The following is a 23,512-nucleotide window of genomic DNA, read 5'->3' on the forward strand; positions in this document are numbered from 1 at the left end:
TAACTCTAAGCTACCTGCGTGTACTTGGTCTCCCTGTCCTAGGCTCAGCAAAATGACAGTTCTTTAAGCAGAAAGAGGAGTGGGTTTGTCCTCTTCTGGAGATATGGATGGCATCCTCTCACCCTCCCTGTACACCCTTTGGTGGCTCTAATGCCCATGCTTTGTTGGGGGGGTGAAAGCTGGACCCAGCTGAAAGCTGCCCCTGCACAGTATTTTTGAGTGGCATGTTGTACTCAGGTACAAGGGCTCTGCAAGGCTCACATAGACATATTCCTTGCATACCCTGCCTTTTGGGAAGCTGGCTCACTCCATATGGCTGGCATGCCCAGCAATTATATGAGCAGAAACTGCTTGAATGCCATGCATGCATGTAGCAATTAAAAAACAAAACCAAAACAAAACAAAAACCACACACACAAAAAAACCCTACAAAAAAGTGCAAATCTTGCGCCTTGCAACTGTGAAATACTGCCAGTCAGAACTGTGTATATACAGAACACTATGACTTTAGACTCTTCAAATGATATCATCCATCCAAAGGAGTAGAGCAGACCTCCAGATGCTGGCCTGAATTGTTTACAATACTTAAATATAATTTTATCTCCTCCCTTCTTTCATGTTCATTAAAGAGATACAATCAGTGAAGACAGGAAATGTAAGTTAACTCTGCAATGAAAACTAACAAGTGGCTACACCATGGCATTCACCTTCCCTCCACAAGGGCATTGGATATGTGCATCATCATCAGAACTCCAGCAGTTCATCAGTTCTTCCAAGCAGCATCTCTGATCTGGGTTGATGATTTTACTTCCTGCAAATGCTTTCATATCATGTCTTTATTATTAATGCATCAAAAACATTTAAATTCTTTATGATTTTAATGACAAGGAGCCTTAAGAATTTTTTTTCTGACTGTAGTAAGTTCTATTCTAGTTTTTACTGAGACAAATCATTTATGGACATGTCTGTGGGGCTGCTCTTTCTTGCTTGAAAGCATCCATGAGCAAAACACCAAACACATAAATGCCTGTAGAATTCTCTCTCTAATACTAAAAAACAGCAATAAAAGATACTTTTTCACTTGTGTATTCCAAAATGTCCTGATAGGAGAATTACATACAGTAAAATGACAATAATCATTTAAAAATACATATTCAGTATCCTGTTGCAGACTGTGAAAGTTTTAACAAAGTAGTCTGAGAAGAGTATTAAGCCAGGTTTGGGCTTTGACTTAGCACTCGAGCCTAGTATTCTATCATGTGGTCAGAGCAAACATTTGAACTGCATGAAGTTAATCTGAGAGTCACAGAAATCGAGATTGCTACTCAAAATTAAATAGAGCTTGTCTTTGATTTTTGAGTTTAGAATAAATACAGGCTTTCTGGTTGAGACAATGACAAAACAAGCTGAGAAACCAAGATATGTAGTAGTAAGCAGAGAAGAGACCTGAATAGCTTCTCCTGTTTCCTCTGTGTGTGTCTTGGGCTATTTGGCTCTCTGTGTGGCAGGCGTATGCCTGTCCCAAGTTTTGCTGTCAAGTCTTGGACACATAATTCACTGCAAAGGCAAAAATGCCAAAAAATTCCATGGCCTGATGCAGGGCGCACTCAGCTGGAACACAGGTTAGAAGTCTGGAGTCCTATTAAATGTTTGTCTGTGCTAAAAGTAAATGACAGCAGAGATTCATCCTACATAACTTAATAATCTGAAAAGTAAAGAGTCTCACTTGGAAATGAGAGAGATCTATATGCTATTTGTATATATTTCAAATTCTCCTTCTTCCAGACCTGCCTAAGAACCTGTTGGCTGTTGGGGTGAGTCTGTGTTTCTTCAGATTACTGCTTTCTGCTTTGACCAAAGAGCCAACCCTGAACAAGGGAAAGGTTCTATCCAAAACTGACGAGTTAACTGAAAAAGTAATTGTTTTGGAAGTTTTTGTTTTTATCTTTTCAGTTATGTTGGTAATAATTTCACAGCTGTCTTCTAAGGTAAAAGGGCTGAACTCAGGGGCAGAGAATTGCATGACTAGGCAAATATTTCACAAAGCATGACCATGTGCACTAACATTCTTTCAGGGAAAAATAGGAACTAGTAATAAAACTTTACCATTAGAAATGATAAAAAATAATAATGAATACCAAAAAATGTGAGATGTGTAGAGATTAAATGAAAAGTAGTACCGGTGTAGAACAAGTCATGAAATGATCATTTGTTACCCAGTGGTTACTGCTTATTTTCTCATCTAAAAAACTCTGTGTACTGATTTTAAAGGTTTAGGAATGTAATTGTTGTATTATATGCTCATGAGGAGATAATCTGAAATAAAAATATTGTTTATGAAGTGACTCCAACTTTGCAAAAAATACATTAGATGACATTGTAAACTTCATAGAATAAGATGGAACTAGAAGTGGGATTTTTTTTGGTAATTGTTTCTCTGACACTTGGATTTAAAAAAATAACATCATGTTTTTTGGAGGGAATCTAGCAAACCAATTTCACTGCTGCAAAACTAAAGAACCCCTATGACTGTGATGGGAGGTAACACTTTAGTGGATCAATACATATTCCAGAGTTTGCAAAGAGCCTGTCTTATCACAGCTACAAGTATTTAAACCACATTTAAAATCTCCATAATCTCCTGATTATTATGTTATAAACAACCTTAAGGAGTCCTGCAGTAATTTTAACTCAATGCCCTTGCTTTGAAGGGGAATGCCATCGACAAAAATCTGTATCTATAATGTTTACTTGACTTCAGTCTTTAGGATAAATTTGTGTGTTCTGAGGGGCTCACACAAAACCAAAGTCATTTATTACCTCAAGACAGGTAAAAACTGTAATAACAATATCTGAACTTAGAAAACCTAAAGTTATTTAAAGCCATACATATGGAAATGCAATAAATATTCCGACAGCGCTGCCTTCACAGGTCTATAATAACAAGAAACTTCAGCGGAGATACTACTGAACAATTCTTTTCTAGGTTTGTTCACCTCCACGATGCTGAGCAGTGCCTTTTTCCTGTCCTGTGGGAGAGTATGCCAGCCCCTGAGTGAAAAAAGCTATTCTGGTCACATTAAGCCATTGGGGAAGGCTGTAGGGTGAAGCACAGCAGTCCAAAACACCATTTGAGCATCCTTTTGCTCCAAGTGCCCCCAACAACCATTAGAAAGAGATACTTTCTCCTTCCCTGCTGCTGTTCCAGTGGCCTCCATGTGAGTGCAAGAGGTATCAGTGTTTTACCCTGAGATGGAGGCCGTGAGAGTCTCTGCTCCTCAGGCAGAGCAGAGCAGGGCAGAGCACAGCAGAGTCTGTTTAGTAAATTTGCATTTTAAACTCACAGCCTCTTTCCCAGCCATGTTTCTTTTGCACAGTCTACTTATGAATTATCTCCCCTTGTAGACCTTCATCCAGAGTAAATCCACACCTCAGCATGCTGAAGATGTGCTGAAGACTTGTTAATAGTCTTTCACATTAGTCTACTAACTTTTTGTATGTCTTTCTCCTTCTTCAGAGATTCAGTAGGACATGTGCCACTGCAGTGGTAATGCTGCTGTGCTCCTCAAGGCAATTAAGCAGACAGTATTTTGTATTAAATCAATGAATATAACTGGAGAGGGTGAGCACGAAAAACCAAGTTGCATTTTCTGAACAGGGCTTGAGTGCCCTGGAGTTGGCCCACTACTCTTTTTCCTCATTATAATCTTTCTTTATGTGTATGTAGCTTAATTTCTGCTGCAGCTTTCATTTGAAAGAACTAGTATTTGTTTTGCTGTTCTGCCTATTTGAATGTTGTTTGCAGTCTCCTTGTCTCTGAATATCTGCAATATCTGTAGAGAGCTACTCAGAATCTCAGCTTCAATATTACTCTAATTGATGGTCTTCATTCATAGAAATGAAGGGCTTACTCCCCTCAGACTTCATCTGTATAGTTTGTCCATTTGCTTTCACAGAGGTAATGCAAATTCTGGAAAGGATGTCTTTCATGTTCTGTGTTCATGGCAGAAGTAAGGAAGATGATGTCCATCAATGCAAACATTCACACCAGAATCAATCAGACCTGGTTCAACTAACCACATGTAATTTTGAATTCAATGGATTTTGATAACTTGACTTTTCTGTTGTTGTGCTTTGCCTTCCCCACTATTGATAAAATAGGAAAAAAATCTCTGAAAATATTTTAAGGGACATGGGAAAGTATTATATTAAAAAATATTATAAATATTTATATGATATAATGTAATGTAACATGACATAATGTAATATAATGTAATATAATGTAATGTAATGTAATATTATAATATAATATAATATAATATAATATAATATAATATAATATAATATAATATATTATAATATAATATAATATAATATATTATAATATAATATAATATAATATAATATAATATAATATAATATAATATAATATAATATAATATAATATAATATAATATAATATATTATAATATAATATAATATAATATAATATAATATAATATAATATAATATAATATAATATAATATAATATAATATAATATAATATAATATAATATAATATAATATAATATAATATTTTAATATATTATAAATATATTGAAATAATATAACAGTCCCAAACCTTTTTTTTAGGCAATTCTGTTAAGCATAGATTATTACTAGTAAGGTAAAATATGTCTGGAAGCAATTTCGAGGTGATAGCTAATCATAAGGACGTTTAGACCAAGCTGCTGCTAACACTCAGCATAAACTGCAGGTGGCACCATTTATACATAATTTTAAAGTGTGCCGGGGGAAAAAAGTCTCCGTTTTAATTTGAGTTTTCCAATGGCTTGCCGTGATCGTATAGTGGTTAGTACTCTGCGTTGTGGCCGCAGCAACCTCGGTTCAAATCCGAGTCACGGCAGGGGACGGTGCCTCTTTTGAAGAGATGCAATTACAACAAAAGTAATGTCTAAGATTGCAAATGTTACAGATTGCAAAACTAGGAATGTCTACGACTAAGATGAGAAAGAAATAAGCAAGTCTGTAACTTTTACAAGAATGTTTTTCTAAAAGAGTACATAGCATAAGTAAGTATTAATTCAGAAATCTTGGTGCAAAGTGAGATTTTTTAAATTTAAATTTTATGGAATTTTGGCCATGGAATTTTTACTCATTACAGCTACTTAATGTCTGAAGTGAGCCATGAAGCCTCTTTGGTTTTGATCTTCCCTAGCTTTTCATGTTAATAAAATAATCAGCCTGAATTGCTTGGAAATATAACAGTAGTAGATGTGGAAAAACTGCTTACCTAGGCCTGGACTGCTATCAGCAGAAGGTCTTTGCTGGTCACAGACAAGAGGAATGATCACTTGTCTATTATTTATCTTTGTTTTTATCATAAGAGCAGTTTGTAATTTCACTTTACTGTTTCACTGAGTAATATGAGCTCAGACTCTCAGTATGAAGACCTCTAAAATTACCATTTTGATTTAGTAAATTGGTTATGGTACCTAACAGCTGTTTGTGCAACAAACAAACAATCAAAAATCAAAATTACATAATTGAGAAGAACTACATTAATAAAGCATCATTATTATGAATTAATAGAACAATTGGTAAGCTACTGAATAGTTTCTGGTAGTTAGCCCTTTAATTTGATATGGAGTCAATTCAAGAGCAAGCACTTCTTTTCTCTCACTCCTGCATCTGGCAGGACATCAGGCCCTTTACAATGGATGACATCTCCAAAAAGCCCAGACAGATTCAAGCTTCCTGCAACAGGCCAGCTGCTTCAGAGTGCGAATGACAGGTGCCTTTCTCTCTCTCCAAGGGAGCAGGAAAATTCTTTACCATCCTACTGAGCAAGGAAGAGAAATAAATCTTTTTTAGCACCAGTGCCAGGAAAAATCAAAGCCCTGCATGCCTGGAAACCTGGGAGGGCACATCACCTTTAGAGGCTGTTGGCTCAGATGTCCCAGTTTTGGTGTAGTAGGCTAATGACCCCTGGTGTGTTATGACCTTCCTCAGGTTCATGAGAGCTCTTTCTGTTGTATTTTTCAAAATATCTTTGAGTATTCCTCTGATTGGCCTTAGATTTCCTGTCTAAATATCATTCAGTCTTTTAGGAGCGTGTCAGAGTAATTAACTTGTGAATTCTTGGTGTAATTGATGAGACAGATGTGATTGATTTCCCAAAAGAAAGCAATTTAGAAATATGCACTAGCATGAAAGAGACCAGGATGATCTTCAGTACTCTGTCCCTGCTGTAGTCTTTTGGAAATGTCATCTGCTGTGTTAGATTTTATGAAATCTAGAAATAGCAAATTAACTCATTGCAGGTGCACATACTCTTTAAAGAATCCTAATGAATTCAGTCCTAAAAAAGGAATTCAAAAATTGCCACACCAAATATTTTGCTCTACTCATGCATCATTCTGAGGCTGCTAAAGCACTCAAAGCTCACCCTTGCTTGACCTCAACCTGCCTGGAACTGACTTCTCTGTACAGTGTTCATCTGTAGTTAAATATTATCTTATTGTCATTACTGATGATTTTGAAGAATTTCATTAGGACAGGAGACAAAATCCAAGTGCCCTTTTTAAAAAATGGTGGATTTTTTTTGATGATTTACTGAAAAACATTGATTATTCAGTTTGATTTATTGTATTTAGGATGTCAATATTTGTTTTGTTAGCTCATGGTCACACTATAAACTGAGATCAAGGATGCTGTAGGCAGATAATCAGACCTTCCTTACCACTTCCCTCTGCAGTTATTTATTCTCCTCACAGGAAAATGAAAATTAAAAACCAGCCTCATTTTGGAATATAAACATGAAAGTGCAGATGGCTCCCAGCATTCTACTTCCTGAGAAAATATTTATCAATTTTCCCTTCTCATTAGAGAAAAAGAAAACAAAAACTAGAGTGCAAAGGAGTTTCCAAGGATAACAGGACTTCAGGCTGGAAAACACAAAGAGGTAATCCTGGAACTGATTTTGAACCTTGAATTGCACAAAGATTTGCCTGTATGTTGCTGGAACATGCAAATCTAGCAGACATATCCACATAACAATTTTCCAGCTGGAAAGCGTGGTCTAAATAATGATAATAGTAATAATATATTTAAAATATTAACAGGTTTACATCAATCTATTTCTGAAGCTCTGGATGTTTTATTTTTTAAGAACAAATTAAGGGCCATAAAGAAGGATTTACTTTAGCAGCCTTCTCTACCTTTAGACAGCAAACTGGAAGCAAGCATGAAATGAATAATAATTTAAAAACATGACACGAGAAGGGAATACATGCCTTCCTTTGCAGTTTTCCCATGCATTTTGTGCTTGCTATTGCTCTCATGCATGGCTCATTCTCCATAAAACATAACATCTTTAGGACATGGTGATGTCTATCTCCATATCCCTAATGCAACTAATTTGCTTCTTTGCACTGAAACGAAAAACTAATATTATGTACTCATCAAGTTCTTGGGGAAAGATTTGATTTCTGTCTTGTTATTGTATCTTAACATTAGCTGTTGATTAGGGCCAAAACTGCTAGAGTTTTTAAGTTATAGAGAAAACCAGCTAGTTTTTGAAAATGCAGCACTGAACAGATATTCTTGAAAAGCTTTTGAAATATTAATAGAGGCTATTGAAGGTTTCTGTATTTCTTCCTTTTTAGGAGCGCAGCAAAGTTGGTTGTATCCTGTCTGATGTCCATATCGGGTGTTGAGCAGGATAGAAGGCAGTGGCTGTTTTGAATCTGCAGTCATCAAATCAAATGAATTCTTTTTTTTTTTTTCATTCTCTACAGGAGTGCAGCTCATATTAAAACTTTTATAGGTCCCTTCTGAAATCCTTTCAAAAGGCTGTGGTCAAGGAGACTCTTTGAAAGGAAATATGTGGTAAAAGAACTTCTAAAAGCTTAAATACCTGGTTGTGCTTTAGCAAAGAATGCCAGGAATTCAGTTCACAGGTGGGATGATTTTACCTCTGGAAATTCAGCTCTGAGTTTACAGGCTATTATTGCAGAATGGGTAGTAATTGGGAAAAATTTGGCAGACAGAGAAATTCCTGAGCCTGATGTGTAAACAGAACTACATAAACAATGTCTGATGTTGCAGTTCTGTTCTCATAATCTGTCTTTGGTGTTTCTTGAAAGAAAACAGGTCCTGGTCTCTGAATAAGACTGCTGCTTATTCATAATGCTTCAGCAGTCACAGCCCTGAAGAGAGCTGCACTAGAACACATGTGAAGACTATTGTTCAATTTTTGAAGCTTAAGACTTGTATTGCTTTTTGGTTAAACTTTGACTCAGGTTTGAGTCTTACAATCTTTTGCACTACAATTCAAACTACTGACTAGGGCCTGGTTTTAGTTCTTCATCAAAAGCTCAGCACAAACCCAAACTCACAAAATGACTCCAAAATTATCTAACAAAAGGTTTATGTTTCACTTTTTAAAAATTAATTTCTCTATGTGTTTTCATCATAAAATTCCAAGTTCTTATTTTTCTTTATTCTGAAATCTTTATAGATGTGACCTTTTGATTTAAAATTTTGCAGAAACAAAATCAGCTCTTTCATTTAAATTCAAACACATCTGATAAAAAGCTCTTCCACAAAGCTCCATGAAATTAATTCTTGTGCTTAATGTTTTATAACTTTTTCCTCTTTTATACAGAAATGCTGTGTATGTTTTCTCTGAACCAAATACAACTCAGGAGATGACATTTTGTGATACTCTTTCCAAAAGAATTCATTTTTTCTAAAAAAAAAAAAAAAAAAAAAAAAAAAAAAAAGCCTCAATCCAAAGGAATCTCAAAACACAGTGCTGTAAAAGTCTTTGAGAAGACAGGAGGACGGTTTTGATATTTTGTGATAATTAACACAAAGATTCACTTATAACACAGTCTGTAATGTCTACATATTCAGCATCTCTGTGTTGCTAAACCAGCACCTGTGTGCCTCTTGTACCTGAGAGCTGTGCATGAAGCCAACAACAGAACTCTCTCATTTTTCTGGTGATTTTTTTCTGGATTCCTGAATTCCAAATTTAGATCTTTTGCTTCCAGGCTCCTCAAATAATGATTTTTTTTTCCAGTCGTTGTTGTCTAATATGTCTAATAAAACCTCTTATTTTACTGTTCATAATTGTATCTAAACTCTTTAGGAAAGTCTGGTGTACTAGGATATGCTTATTCTGGGACCTGCACTATTGCTATTATTCACCTGGCAGCTGAAGGTGAGAAGGTGTGCTGACCTTTTTTATTGGCACAGAGAAGAAAACTTCTTTACCATACAGCCATGAGGACATCTGTATAAAAACCATATGGTATAAATTGGTATTTTACTGTTGCACTTGAGAAAGCAGACAGAACAATTTCACTAAAGCAACAGTAGGAAAACCAGCATATCATAGAAAATTCTTGCTGGAAACATGTTTCGAAGGCTGCATTGTTGGGTTTTTTTTGCATAAGAATTGAGCTTGACTGAAAAATAATTACAAAAGACCTCTAGAAGTCCTAATACAAGAAACATGAAATCTTCCAGAAATATAATTTCTAGAAAGAGATTTGTGGTTGATCCACCAGTTTTGTTTCACCATAAGGTTGTTCTTCATTTTGTTTGCTGATAGATGGGTTTAATGGAATAAAATACTCCTTGCAGGTCTTCTGAGTTAAGTGAGCCCTGCTTTAAAAGCAATCCCTTTTCATCTTAATAGTTTCAAGATAGTCTTGCTTTCTTGCTTAGGTCTGGACAAACACCTGAAGGAAGTTTACCAAGAGCTGTGAATACTCCCTCTGGTTGCCTGAATGATATTTGACCTCAGAAGGACATACACTATCTTCAGGAAGGAGAACTTCTGAGAATCTGGCCTCAGCTGTTAGAAACAAAAATCCATTTGCCATAAACTAGTATTTGTTACTTCCTTCTTTTTCAACCAGTTTCTTCTTTTTACCTGTAGTCAGGCCATGTGCTACAGTATGAAGAAGTCATTTGGTCAAAATAAGCAGTTTTTACTTTGTTTATAGAGGATTTTATCTATGGATAAAATTCCAATCGGTTACATAATCTAAGTCCAGCTGTTTACATAATCTAAGTTTCTTAATAACTTTTGAGCATATTCTATTAATAACAAATTAGAATTGTGCTGCCACATGATTCAGTCAGCATACAAAGTGCCAACAGTAGGTGCTTGGGAGTGTCTCTTCGAAATTTCTTCGCTTGTGCCTTTCAGCCAGCTTTCCTACCTCACCATTTCCACACTTGAAATCCAGTGGTTCTTTGCACCCCTGCCTTAATGGACAGAAACACCCACCAGAATGGGCAGGAGGAATGAATATTGCTCTAATAAACAGAGAATCTTATTAGACCATTTTTCTGCCTTGTGGCAGAATCTCTCTGTTGCATCATCCTCTCCCCGCCACAAAAAGGACACTGCACTTCCAGCAGTGCCTTGCTTTTCTTTTTTCAAATTTATACCTAGACATGATGTCTTCCATTTGCTGCTATTGATTACTTATCTTGTAAGTGCATAATTCTTGGAGTACAGATCCTGTGAAGCCTCACAGTAAAGAAATATTTTGCATATAATTTAATGCCTCCTTTGCTGCTCTTTCTGGAAAAACTCTTCTGGAATTTTCCTTTGTGGTGAGTAACCCCTATGGCTCATGGAAATAAACTAAGGTTTACTGGGAGAATGCAAGGACGTTTGCTCAGAAGTTGACAGTATGAAATCAGAAAAATGGTGTCCCAGACAACATTAGTACAGCAACATCTGTGTGATCTTCTTGAAATAACACAAGGCAAGACAAAAAGTTCATGGTGCAAAGAGTGCCAGCCACCTTGTCAGGGAGCCATGAGCCGTATGAAACTCTCTTTCGTGCAGCTACAGCCTTCTCTCGGCTGTTTTTTCTGTGCATCAGACACTGAAGCCGTCTGGGCAGAGGGGGTTTGCGGGTGCCCCCTCCCCGGCGCTGTCTCCAGCACAGGCCCCACACGGGAGGACTGGAACAGCGCGTCCCCACCGCACCGCGACTCGCCTTTGAGCCGAGGTTCCTGCGGCCACAACGCAGAGCACTGACCACGCTACGACCTCGGCAGGCTGCAAAGGGCGTGTCCGACGGCAGCATTTGCTGTCCCGCCTCGCAGCGCCGCGCTAGCATTGCCACCTAGTGTGGGTCGGCACGAATATGCCAGCTGCGGCCGTCCCGCCCGGGCTGGCCGGGGCTGCGGCGGCACCCGGGCATCCTCCGGGCATCCCTCCGGGCACCCCTCTGGGCAAACCCCCTGGGCATCCTCCGGCCATCCTCCGGCCATCCTCCGGCCATCCTCCGGCCATCCTCCGGCCATCCTCTGGGCATCCTCCAGCCATCCTCCGGCCATCCTCCGGCCATCTTCTGGGCATCCCTTTTGGCATCCCTCCGGGCATCCTCCGGCCATCCTCCAGACATCCCTCGGCTGGAGACGGGGTTGCCGACACAACACCCCCCAAAGACCGGCACCAGTGCTCTGGCTGTAGAAAAACATTCTTGCTCATTTTGGCAACTGCGTTCTCTTGATGAAATCTTCCACTGCCTTCTGTTTGGCCACTATCTATCTTCAAACGTGCAATAATTTTGGTCTGTGAATTTTCCTTCCGTTTTCAGAAAGCAATAGGGGGAAACCTGGTCAAAGTACACTCAAAGTTACATATTTATTTTAAAAGCTGAAAAAGTTGAAAATGAAGCATGGAAACACATTCCCCTCCTGCTGTAAGCCAGATTTGAACCAAAGGTGCCACAGCACACAGTACCAGTCACTGGACTGTCACAGCAAGCTGGCACATTATGACAAGTTTTGAGCAGACATGGCAGAAAAATATCAAATCTAGTAAAACAGCAAGCGTTGACAGCAGTGAGTAATTAAAGAAGGATTTCTGTTCAGAAGAAAGAAAATTTTGAAAGTTAAGGTTTCAAAACACAAGTGTTCTTAGTAGAGTTATTCTAATTATTGTCTTATTAAAGATCTCATACCTGCCATTTAGTCTCACTTTTTAATTCTGTGTCTGACAGTGATAACAAGCAAAGATTGATAATGACAAAGTATCTTCACGATTTTGTTAATTAGTTTAAAACGTGGAAGGAATTGGTGGATACACCAGATGGTTGCAGTGCCATCCCAAGGGACCATGTCAGGATGGAGAAAAGGGCTGACAGGGACTCCCAGAAACTCAACAAGTGAATGCCAAACCTGACACCCAGGGACCAACAACCCCATGAACCTGCACATGCTGGGGGCTAACCATCAGGAGAACAGTGTGACAGAAAACGGCCTGGCAATCCTGCTGGACCATGAGCCAGCAGTGTGCCCTTGTGGCAAAGAAGACCAAAAGATACCCTGGCTGCATCAGGCAGAACATTATAACAAGTCAAGAGGGGTGGCCCTCTCTCTGTCCTCAGCAGTGGTGAGACACATCTGGGTGGTGTGTCCAGTGCTGGCCTCTTGGATAAAAGAGAAACATGAACACGCTGGAGAGAGTCCACTGAAGAACCACTAAAATGGTGACAGGTTTGCAGCCTAAACAGTGGAGCTGGGGCTTTTTACACTCAAGAGCAGGCATGGGAGAGGAATTTATCAATGTGCATAAATATCTGATGGGAGGGCAAAGATGTTGCAGTCAGGCTCTGATCTATTGTATGTAGTATAGGCAGAAGGTGATGGGCAGAAACTGAAATAAAGGAAATTATTTTTAAATATAAGAAAAACTTATTTACTGTGAGGGTAATTGAACATCAATTGCCCAGAGAGGTTGTGGAGTTTCCCCCCTTGAGGTACTCAAACCTGACTTGATACGGTTTGGGCAACTAGCTGTGGCCAACCTGCTCAAGTCACCATGGTACCAGAGATTTCCAGAGGGGTCAGCCAGCTTCAGTAATTCTGATCCTGGGAAAAACAAACAAAAAAACCCCAACAATAAGAGTAATTCAAACCCGTTAGCTAAAAATAAAATGGCAATACTTGAAAAAAAAATTTAACATTTCTGTAATGTATATATGTACTTAACAGCACAGGCAGTTGAGCAGAGGGAGTCCATGAGTGCCAAGAAAGGGGATACTGAAAACTTGACAGTCTTCCCTGTCAAAATCCACAAAGTCTGTGTGAGCCAGAGAAGTAAGCAATAGCTGGAGACTCAGCATCTTAGTTGGTACAAAAACTTCTATGTTTTCAGATTTGACAAAGGCTGTATAACATGCATCTTGCCCAGCACATGTGTGTGCTGTATTTTTCCAGGGACTTAGAGGTACCCAGTGATGCATATGAATGTTTAAAGGTATAGATCACCAAGAGTTCCTAATTTTCCAGCTTCTCATTTTGCCAAAGTGAATGAATATGGATTAAATTGTTTCAGGAAAATCCCATGTGATTACAAAAAAAAGGAGTTGGCTATCTAACAGCCATAAATAAATAAAAATATGTCAGTTTACCACTGTATTCAGACCACACTCTTTTTCTTTTCTCCCTCTTTTTTCAATATCTTCACCCAATGTTGTATGTGCACATACAACATACACCACATAGTGGTTGTATGTGCTGGAATAATAATAGAAATATTCACAACTGTGCTGTAAATTAATTCCATTTATTCGATTTTATTCTGTCCCGGTATCTGCAGTTCTGGATTTGATCCAAAGGTCTAAATTATTTTATCAATGTGGCACAAGGCCCATTTCTGCACCTAAACATGTATGCATAGCTTTAATTGAAATTCTTAGTAAGACCTTGTGTGAAATGAAGGACTTCTACATCTGTAATGCTTGTGCATGGTCTAATGTAGATAAAATTCCTATCCACTTCATATTTAGTGCCTACTTGCAGCCCAGTAATCTCTCTCTGTTGCTTCCATCCTCCATATGTCTCTTTTGTTAAAAATAAACAAATATTATTGTCAGACAACCCAATGCAAATCTATTAGTTGTGTGGTACTGTGTGTCATTCAAGAAATTAGTGATTTTTATAATATTTTAAACTAAAAAGCATGCTTGCAGCATTAGTAGCTATGAATCAAAGTTTCTGCCTTTGACTCATCTTGTGCGTTTGTAAATGTTTAACATGAGTAGTTGCTGTTGACATCAAGGGAAAAACCTGTCACATTAAACTGTCTCAGCATGTCTGAATACAGAGCATGTGGCTCTGGGGATTCCTCGGTTTGATAGCACATTAGCTTCTTTAGTTGACTGTGGTTGCTGAAGTTTGTATAAGACCTTGATTCATTTGGAAATTCAGAATCCTGGCCTAATGGTGCTGAACACCAGCAGGTCTCCTTGAAATAATCCTGGCACACTGTGTTTCCAGTGTTTCCATTTAAAAATGATCCAAGTACCAGTGGTTGGGCCTAACTTGCCAGTGGAACCAGAGGAAACTAAGCTGTGCTCATAAGGGTTGTAAGGTTGCTTTACATTACAGCGGGCAACAGCAACATCACTGAAAAGAGGGTTCTAGAATAAGGCAAAATTCAGAGGCAAGTAGAGTCAAGCTAAAGTCTTGTCGTCTTTTTTGTGTTCAGTGTGTAGCTACTAGGGGATAGCAAGACTGCTCAGATGCATAAAGCACTCTAACTGACAGTGGTAAAGCAGACCTCTACCCCAGGGCATCTGCAGAGAAATATGTAGTACAGTTTTCAATATTGCAGGAAATGTTTCTGCTACAGTTCAGATTCTGCTGTTGCTGCTAGTAAAATCTCCTCACCCTGTAATCCACCTTCACCTTACATTACCACCTGTGTTTCCTTGTGTATCACAACTTAAATTTTCACCAGACTGGACTTCTGTTCTGTTTACATTATATCAGTGTAAAGTATCCCATGGATACACTCTGTGGTTTATTGCACACCTAAAGAGCAACACAACTTGCAGCAAAATGGCCCCAGAGCAAGAGGCTTCTTCCTGGGCTATGTTAAGGATGCAGAAGAGCTAACTCAGCTGCTAAGGCCTGTGCACTTTCCTGAGAAAAATAAGTGAGCCTCCCTAAGGAGCGTGCATTCCAGACCAAATTCTTTGACAAACTAAGTTTCATTGCAATCATCCTTAATGACAAGGCATCACTAAATTAGTCTGAAGAGTTCCTGGTTGTACTAAAAGCTTGTAACACAGTATTATCTCTGCACCTATGCAAAATGTAGAAATTGAACGTCTTATTACACTTTTTAGTTGTTTGAGTTGTTAGGTGTAGAAGATTATATGAGAATTTAATGCAGACTGCAGAATGCTTAGGGTATATATGCAATGTAATAGTGGACAGAAAAAATATTTGCGCTTGAAATGTGTTAGTGTCTTTTCCAATAAAATTTTTTTAAAAATCCTTTATTGTGACCTGAGTTTGGTCATAAACGTGTAACAGCTTAAAATCACTTTTTAAATGAATTTCTCATCTTAAGTTAGTACTGGCTTAATGTAAACAATAGTGATTTTTTTTTTACTGAGATATGAATTTTATAGTGTCTAAAATATCCAGGATAATAATTACCTTTAAGTAAACCTGTCTGGCAGATTATACTATGTAATCCTAAGGAAATCCATAAAACATCCTATGACTCTGTTGAGGTGGAGTTTCAGCATTATTTGAGTCATGCTGACACATGACACAAATAATGCTGAAAAGAAACCAGAGGGGAATAAGGGTAGACACTGAAAGCTAAAACCAATCACATCCAGCTCTTTCAGTCTGTCCGGCACACATATGCCAAAGCCCGTCTTAATTCTTGACTTGTATTAGTTTTATTTTTTCTATTTTTGAAGGTTGTTCTAGCTCTAATGCAGTTCAGAAGTATATATATATATATATATATATATATATCCCTCTGTAATGCACCTGTCAGATGGGAAGAGACTGTTGTTAGGAGACTTCTGGTTCGAAATCCTGCCTTTTGTGCTCAAAATTGATTTAGACACACAGATAGCTACAGTCAAGGCCACCATTTTAAACAAACATTAAAGACCCACTTGCAAAATTCTGACTTACAGGTGTTAAGAGTGCAGAGAAGCCAAGCAAATATAGACTGCTTGGCTGTTCAGACAGTACTGCACTGGATCTATTCAGAAGAAACTTTTCCATCAGAGCAGCTCTCCTATGAGGAAAGGCTGAGGGAATTGGGTTTGCTCACCGTGGAAAAGAGAATGCTTCTAAGCAACCTAATTGTGGCAATCCAGTACCTGAAGGAAGCCTAAAGGAAAGATGGACAGAGACTATCTAAAAACATGTAGGTGTGGTGAGGTGCAGGAACAGGTTGGCCAGTGAAATTAGGGATGCTCCACTCAAATTTTCAAGGCCAGGTTGGACAGCACTTGGAGTAACCTGGTCTATGGCAGGGGGCTTGGAGCTGGACGATTTTTAAGGTCCTTTCCAACCCAGACTACTCTGATTCTATAATAGCTATGGCAGTAGTGCAAGAAATTTTACAGAAGTCACACTTAACTTGATTTACAGCTTTTTCTTGGAAAGGATAACCATGAGGCAAAACCACAAAGGAAATGTTTACACACTCTCTTATGCAGAGGACTAGCAAAAATTTCAGACCACCTGTTACAAGTGGAAAACCCATCAGATCATTTCAATCCTATAACCAAACTGAATCTGATCATGGATGGTAACTGGGCATCTTTCAAAATAGGAAAAGGATTTCAAAACCAATTTTTTAAATTAAGAGATTGTTTATAAAAGGAAAAATTATTTGAAAATGAATTACACTCTTGGAAGCTCACTTTCGTAAAACAAAGTGCATATGAAACCTAGAACATTTTTTAATAAGGTTGAGGTTTTCTTCTTGGAAATAAACAAGTTTATGTAATGTGTTCCAATATTAAGATTTCCATCAACACACTTATGCAACAAAGCATGAAATGACCTTTCTGTTGCAATTCCACAGCCAAACATTTTGTAATTTCACCTGAGTCTAGGCAGGATTGTCCCTCTCAGCATCAACCAGCAAACATGAATGCTTTGGTTTTTTTTATTTTGTGCATCTCAAGTCCTGTGCTTCTTCAGTTCAAAACACTTCATTAGTTTCCTGAAATCTTCATCCTAATGGCTAATTTCTTAATTCCTCTAATATGTGAATAGTCATTAGCAGCACAGTATAATCCTTCCAGCAAGATATTGCCATTCCAAGCAAACGATGGAAGTGTGTGGATCAGAAGCTATAACAATCTCTGCCAGGGAGTCCTGCTTGTGTCCTGAAGGCAGAGATCTATAATAGCAGCCACATTTGCCTACTGTCACCAGCTCATAGCACCTGAAGTGGCTGAAGCAACTTTACAAATTTTGCTGCTGCAGCCAAGCATTTATCTTCAGCTATCAGACTGCACTCATTACTCTTTCAGGAAACAAAAAATATCTGCCATTCCCGAAAGGTATTCACATAGATTCCTTCTGTCTTTTCAGCTGCTGCCAGTAGGACATGATTTCCAGCGTAAAATCATGTCACAACACAAGAAATAAGATGGTCCATAAGCAGATCAGTTATGTGATTTTTTTGCAAATTGGTCAAGTCTTTGTATAATTTTGCTTGAAATGGTGCTTCACCTTCTGTACAGATGCTTTCAGGTTTCTTCTGTGAAAGCATCTGTACATCTGTACATCTCTTTCTTCTTCTGCTTTCAGGTTTCTCTCTAGCCTACTTAGGGATATATTGCCACTCCTGTTACAAATGTTTTTTTCAAAGAAAGGTAACTGTGATATGACCAGAACATTGCTCAGAACATCCCATGTTCAAATCCCTGTACGTAATCTAGACAGGACTATTCTTGCTGTTATTTGTCAGTCAAAAACTCCTTTCTCATCTGTTTTCAATATTTTCTTCAGACTTAAACTTTTTAAAATAACCTTACAAGCATAGTGGATGGTATATTATAAATATATCACAAGTTCATTCTGTGTAATACTGACAACAACATCTAAAGCATCAGGCTAGTAAAATAGTCAAAAAGATAACAGCAGTGTAGTAGGGTGCCCATGAGAACTCAAATTCATTTCCTTGTAGATTCCATCCCATTGGCAACTGTCAGATGCTGACAACAAACATGCTAGCACTTTTCCTGCTTCTGTGGAACTTTTTGGATTGCAATGAAAAGATACTGTAATTTTTGTTTCCTTTTATTTAATGAGCCATTTTATCCTTCTGGGAAGTGCTTTTTTTAGTTCAGTTCAGTTCAGTCAGTTAGTTCAGAGGCTCTTACATTGGGTGCAGTGTGGTTAAAACTACCTAAGTGACCAGCTCAACAATTTGAAGTAAAAAACCTACATAAATGCATTTTCTGTTCTTGGTAAAAAACCAGAAGACTTTAAAAATTAAGTTAGTTAGCATTCAAACAAAAGTGTTCAGATTATTATGGTCAGATTTTGTAATGCAAATTACTTCTCCAACATGTTATTTGGAGTAAGGAAAGTCTGTACAGGGGGTGGCAGAATGACAGTCACTTCTAATAGAGGCCCTTGAAACTATGGAGGTAGCAGAACTTTTTAGTGTTTTCAGTCCTAAAGTTCGAAAGACATTACACTCCATTATATGGTCTTTTATTGTATCTGCTGAATGCAAACAAGTGAATAAACAAAAAAAATTCTATCAAACCCCACACGTATACTGTTAAAAAAAATCCTCAATTATCTTGTTTAAGATTCCACATGGAGCTAGAAGTGGTTAAGATCTCATATTCATGATGTTTTGTTATGTTTTGGTTTTGCAAATCCAAAGAGTATAAAAATTATGTGGTTTATATTTGTCTGTTAATTAAGATCTAGCTAGCAAGAGCTCATAAGGAACAGGCACAAAAATGTCAAGCTTCTGACTTCCTTCAGAAATCTAATTCATGACCCCTTACTCTGGATTTGAATGGCCTGAGAGATGTTTGAACATTTTTAGAGAATAACTATTTTTCAGAAAAACTCAAACAATTGATCAATTTATACCTGTGAAATAACAAAATGTTAAAATATTACCAGGTTAAAAATCAGTCTAGGAAATGGATAATATTATAAGCTGAACGTCAGACCTGAATCAAAAACTATTAAAATCTGTTCAGTGTTATTAAATTGATCTTGAAAACAGAGAATTGTTATTTCATAGTGATTTAAAAAATTGTGTCTACACTTTGACTATTTGGAAAATTCAGATTTTCATTGATATGGCTTGATTTGTTTACTTGAAAATCTGCTTTTAATATATAGTTTTTTGAGAAAAAAATAGTTGTACATAGTGCCAAAAGGAAAGTGATACCAGGTTTTCTCTGTAAGCAGTAGCGCTGTTTGCGCTACTTTCCCTTTTTTATGTCCATCAGAATCATCATAAACATGTGATGAGGAAAGAGATTTTATAAAGTTTGGGGCTGTAAACTGATTTCAGTTTCACATCCTGTTCTTTCTGTAATTGAACTGGGTTTCCTGCTGCCACCTCTCCTCTGTTATCACCACTGCATTCACCAGATATTTTGACCAGGTCATAACCACTGGCATAACCAGCCTTGTGTTCATCCTCTAAGCAGCCCCTTGGGAGGATGCATGTTCCCTAAACATATGTCATCCTAGGAAAGACTAGTTAGGAGTGAGACATAAACACTTCTGATTTTGGAGAATGTTGACGGGGAACGATAATACTAACCTTGCTCAGTTGTGCTAGAGTGGTTGATACCTCACCTGTCAGCAGTATGAAAGGGACTAGGAAGATTGGTCATTGCATCAGCTGACCACACTAGGCATATAATTCAATCTAGAGACTAGTTTCTCACCTTGTTGTGGTTTAGGAATGGTACTTCCCAATTCAGTGTCCCACTGAGACTCTCCCAAATCAGGTGCTGCTGTTTCAGTCCTTCATTACCCTTGTCATTCTGGCAGGATGGAGTTGAGATTTGGAGGTACAAAAGGTGAAGATCATGGGTTGAAATAAGAACAATTTACTTTAAACAGCAATGAGATGAGAAAACAAATAGTAGCAGCAGCAATATTAACCACGGAAGTATGGAAAACAGGGTGATCCAAATGCAAAAACGTTCACCATAGACCTAGAGACAATGAACAATGGCAGAAAATGCCACTGCCTTTTCACCCTTCTTCTCAGAAGACAGTGAGTACCTTGCCCCCTGTCCTGGCAATGGTATAAGGTGGTATGGAATTATCCTCCAGCTGCTGGCCAAAACTAGAACACACCTGTAAACTGACTCTCAAAGGCATTGTGATAATGTAATTTCTTAATGATATCAAATCTCTGTTTCTCAGAAGAGATAGCACATTGCCTATGATATTGAGATATTAACAGTATAAATTATATGTCAGTGTAATTTCAAAATCAGATCTATTCGTAAGCATAAATAAAGAACTCTGTTTAGAATGATTAGTAGCAATTACTGCTATAGTATCCTGATATTTGTGCAATCAATTACCAAAAAAAAATTATGTGAGTTATCTTAAATGGATACAACTTGAAAAGCTTCATGCAAGCCAGAGACAATTAATCACTTCTTTTGTAATAACCAATATTGAGAAATCTTTATCAAATATAACCTTATCTTCCCTCATTTTGCAGCACACTATCAATGTCCTCAGCCCACATACATTCACTGCTGTGGTATGTTGTGGGGAGAGCAAAGCATACAGAGCCGGACACTCGATTTCTCTTCTCTGTTCTAGCCCAGTCCTCAGCAAGACATCTAACTAAAAATCCTTATTTTTCATATCTCTGAAATCCAGACATTATTTTTAATACCTGTAAAATCAAGCCAACAAAGTAAATGATCATGGCTGATAGAAAGATGCTTTTCAAATCTTAGATGAAACAAACAAATTGAACCACAAGCGATATATAATTTTAACAGCAGCATGATCTCCTAAAGGTGACTCAGACTCAAATGCTTAACAACAGTCTGAGCAATGATAATAGGTTGTAAGTATTTAAAGCCTTGCTATGTATTAACCAATACAATTTCACAGTTTTACTTAGATGCTGTTGCCCTATACAAATAATGATTTTAAGGAGAAAGAGGTTACTGCCATGCCTCTCATGAAATCCATTTTTATGATAACAGAAATGACAGAATTTATCCTGATTTTAGACTTCACTGTGACTAATAGTGTAGCACAAAGAAAATATTATTCCAGTCAAACACAGATCATGGGGTTTATTGGTTGGTTTTTTGTTTTGGTTTGTTTTGGTTTGGGGTTTTTGCATTGTATTACTAGATTACACAATTGTGTGTGAAAACCATTCCAAATGATTTGTCTGTAAAAACTTAATAACTTGTTTAATGTAATGTTGACTTTTTTCATGTGGTTGAGCAATGTTTTCTTTCCCCAAAATTCAAACAACTTGCTATTTCAATTGAGTGGGGTTTTTTTCTGGGTAAAACAAGCTCCCTCTGCTGGATTTGCAGAAAAGAATATGAATCTGTCAAGGTCTTGTGGATGAGGGCTGGACATCAGTTGGGGCTTTGCCATTCATTTCAGGAAAGCAAATTTTCTTATTCTTCTAGCTTGTTAAAAGCACCACGTAAAGGAAAATATGTGAAAGTATGATCTACAGGGAGTGTTGGAGCACTGATGAAGACTACAGGGTCCAAAGGGACAAAGAAGCCTTTCTTGAAACATATGTTTTTCACAAGTCAGTAGAAAGTCACTCCTTACTGTGAAAAGAAACAAAGATTTTTAAAAGTAAAGGAAATTTTATTATGTCTCTTTCAGCCCTGAAGAGTTTAATTTGCTGCTTGGTATACTCCACAACAGCAGAAAATTTTCTCAGGCCCCTCTTTCAAATTCCTAAGAACTGTTCAGAAATCATGAGATTTTGTAAAAAACCATTACAAGACCAAGAGAGCCCCTTTTTGGAGGGGCTGCTCAAAAGGGAAGAAAAAACATGCAACTACATTTTGGGGTGCTCTTTTCTTAAAAAAGGTGACAAAATTTAATGGATTTATACTAAAATAGAGTAGTGTTAGATATACTAGGAAGAAATTCTTTACTGTGACAGTGGTGAGACAAAGGAACAGTTTGTCTAGAGTAGTTTTGGAGGCCCCTTTCCTGGAACTGTTCAAGGCCAAGTTCGATGATGCTTGGAGAAACTTATTCTAGAGGAAGATATTCCTGACCATGGCAGGGGAGTTGGAACTAGGTGATCTTTCAAGTTCCTTCAAACACAGACCATTCCATGATTCTATGATCATATCATCATCATTTTATTGAATAATTTTTATTAATTATAATAATATATATAATTAGATTGTTATAATTATTTTATAATTCTCAGTCTCCTATAGTTGCTTAAGGGAAAAAACCTAAATGAAAATCAGAACAATTACATTCAATGACACTGCAATACATACAATCATCTGCAAAAAAGCTCTTATTTTTCAAAGTTTGGTACAAAACAAAAACCAATTATCACAAAATTTTAAGTAATAATTGCCCTTTGGATCATTGCTGTCCCTGGACTGAGCATATGCTAACTGATGTGAATGAACTGAGAAGAATTGTGACACATTTCTGCTCCAAACTGCAAAGTTTCACAGAAAATTGTAACATTCTGTCCTTACCAGGAATTGTGACCAATTCAGCCTACAGTGCTCTCTTGGAAAGATTAGCTTTTCTCCAAAACAGACAGCACGTTCCATATTGAATTCAGTTTCTTAAAGAGTCTGAAAGTTAGAAAATTTTGCTTTTTATTCAGAATCAAAAGATTCATAATTACAAAATCTGCAAGCAAAATGTTTCTTTAAACACTTTTTAGTCCCTGATGGATTCCTACACAATGTCACAAGTACCCTACAGCAGATTTCATAGTGCTGATCATTACTTTATGAGCCTGGCCATCCAGAAACTTTTCCACCTGCTGTATAGTTTGTAATAGCTATATCTCACCAATCCATCTGCAAATATACTACAGGAGATTGCTTGGAAGGCCTCACTGAGATGAGGAACACACTATCCACTTCTCACCTCTTGTCTGCATGGGATGTTACAGAGGGCAATCCAACTGGCCTGGTGTGATTTATTCTTGCTAAGGACATTGTCCATACTCCAAATCACTTTTTTCTCCTTCAGCCACCTGGACATGGCTTCCCAGACGACTCGCTTTGTAATCTTACCATGGACCTAGGGTGAGCTTGAACAGCCTGATATCCTTAGACCCACTTCCTCAACCCTTTTAAACATGGCTATAGATTATTTACCCCTCTCAAGTCATTCTGAGGTTTCTGAGTCTCAGAAACCTCTCAATGAAACGTCATGATAATTTCAAGATTGTACAGGGTGTGTCACAGGGGCATCAGCCAGCTCCCACAACATCCTGAGGGGCATTCCATCTGGTCCCGTGGGGTTGTTTGTGTCCAGCCTGCTTAAGTAGTCCTGAACTCCACCCTCCCCTACCCTGGGCAATGTTTCATTTCCCAAGGCCTTAATAATAGGCTTAGGAGACCTGAAGACAAACAAACTGGTAAAAACTCAAGGCAAAGATGTCACTGGGAGTCTCAGACTTTTCTATAGAATCCCTTATTGCTACTCTTCATG

The 23,512-nt window shown here is 37.7% G+C and overlaps 1 non-coding gene across 1 annotated transcript; it reads left to right on the top strand.

Moving 5' to 3' along the window:
- Positions 1 to 4,835: 4,835 nt before the first annotated feature.
- Positions 4,836 to 4,907, top strand: TRNAH-GUG (transfer RNA histidin (anticodon GUG)). The gene has a single exon. It is a non-coding gene; the product is annotated as a tRNA-His (tRNA).
- The last annotated feature ends 18,605 nt before the right edge of the window (positions 4,908 to 23,512 follow it).

This window comes from Prinia subflava, chromosome Z, assembly GCF_021018805.1.
Source record: "Prinia subflava isolate CZ2003 ecotype Zambia chromosome Z, Cam_Psub_1.2, whole genome shotgun sequence".
NCBI classification, from domain to species: Eukaryota; Metazoa; Chordata; class Aves; order Passeriformes; family Cisticolidae; genus Prinia; species Prinia subflava.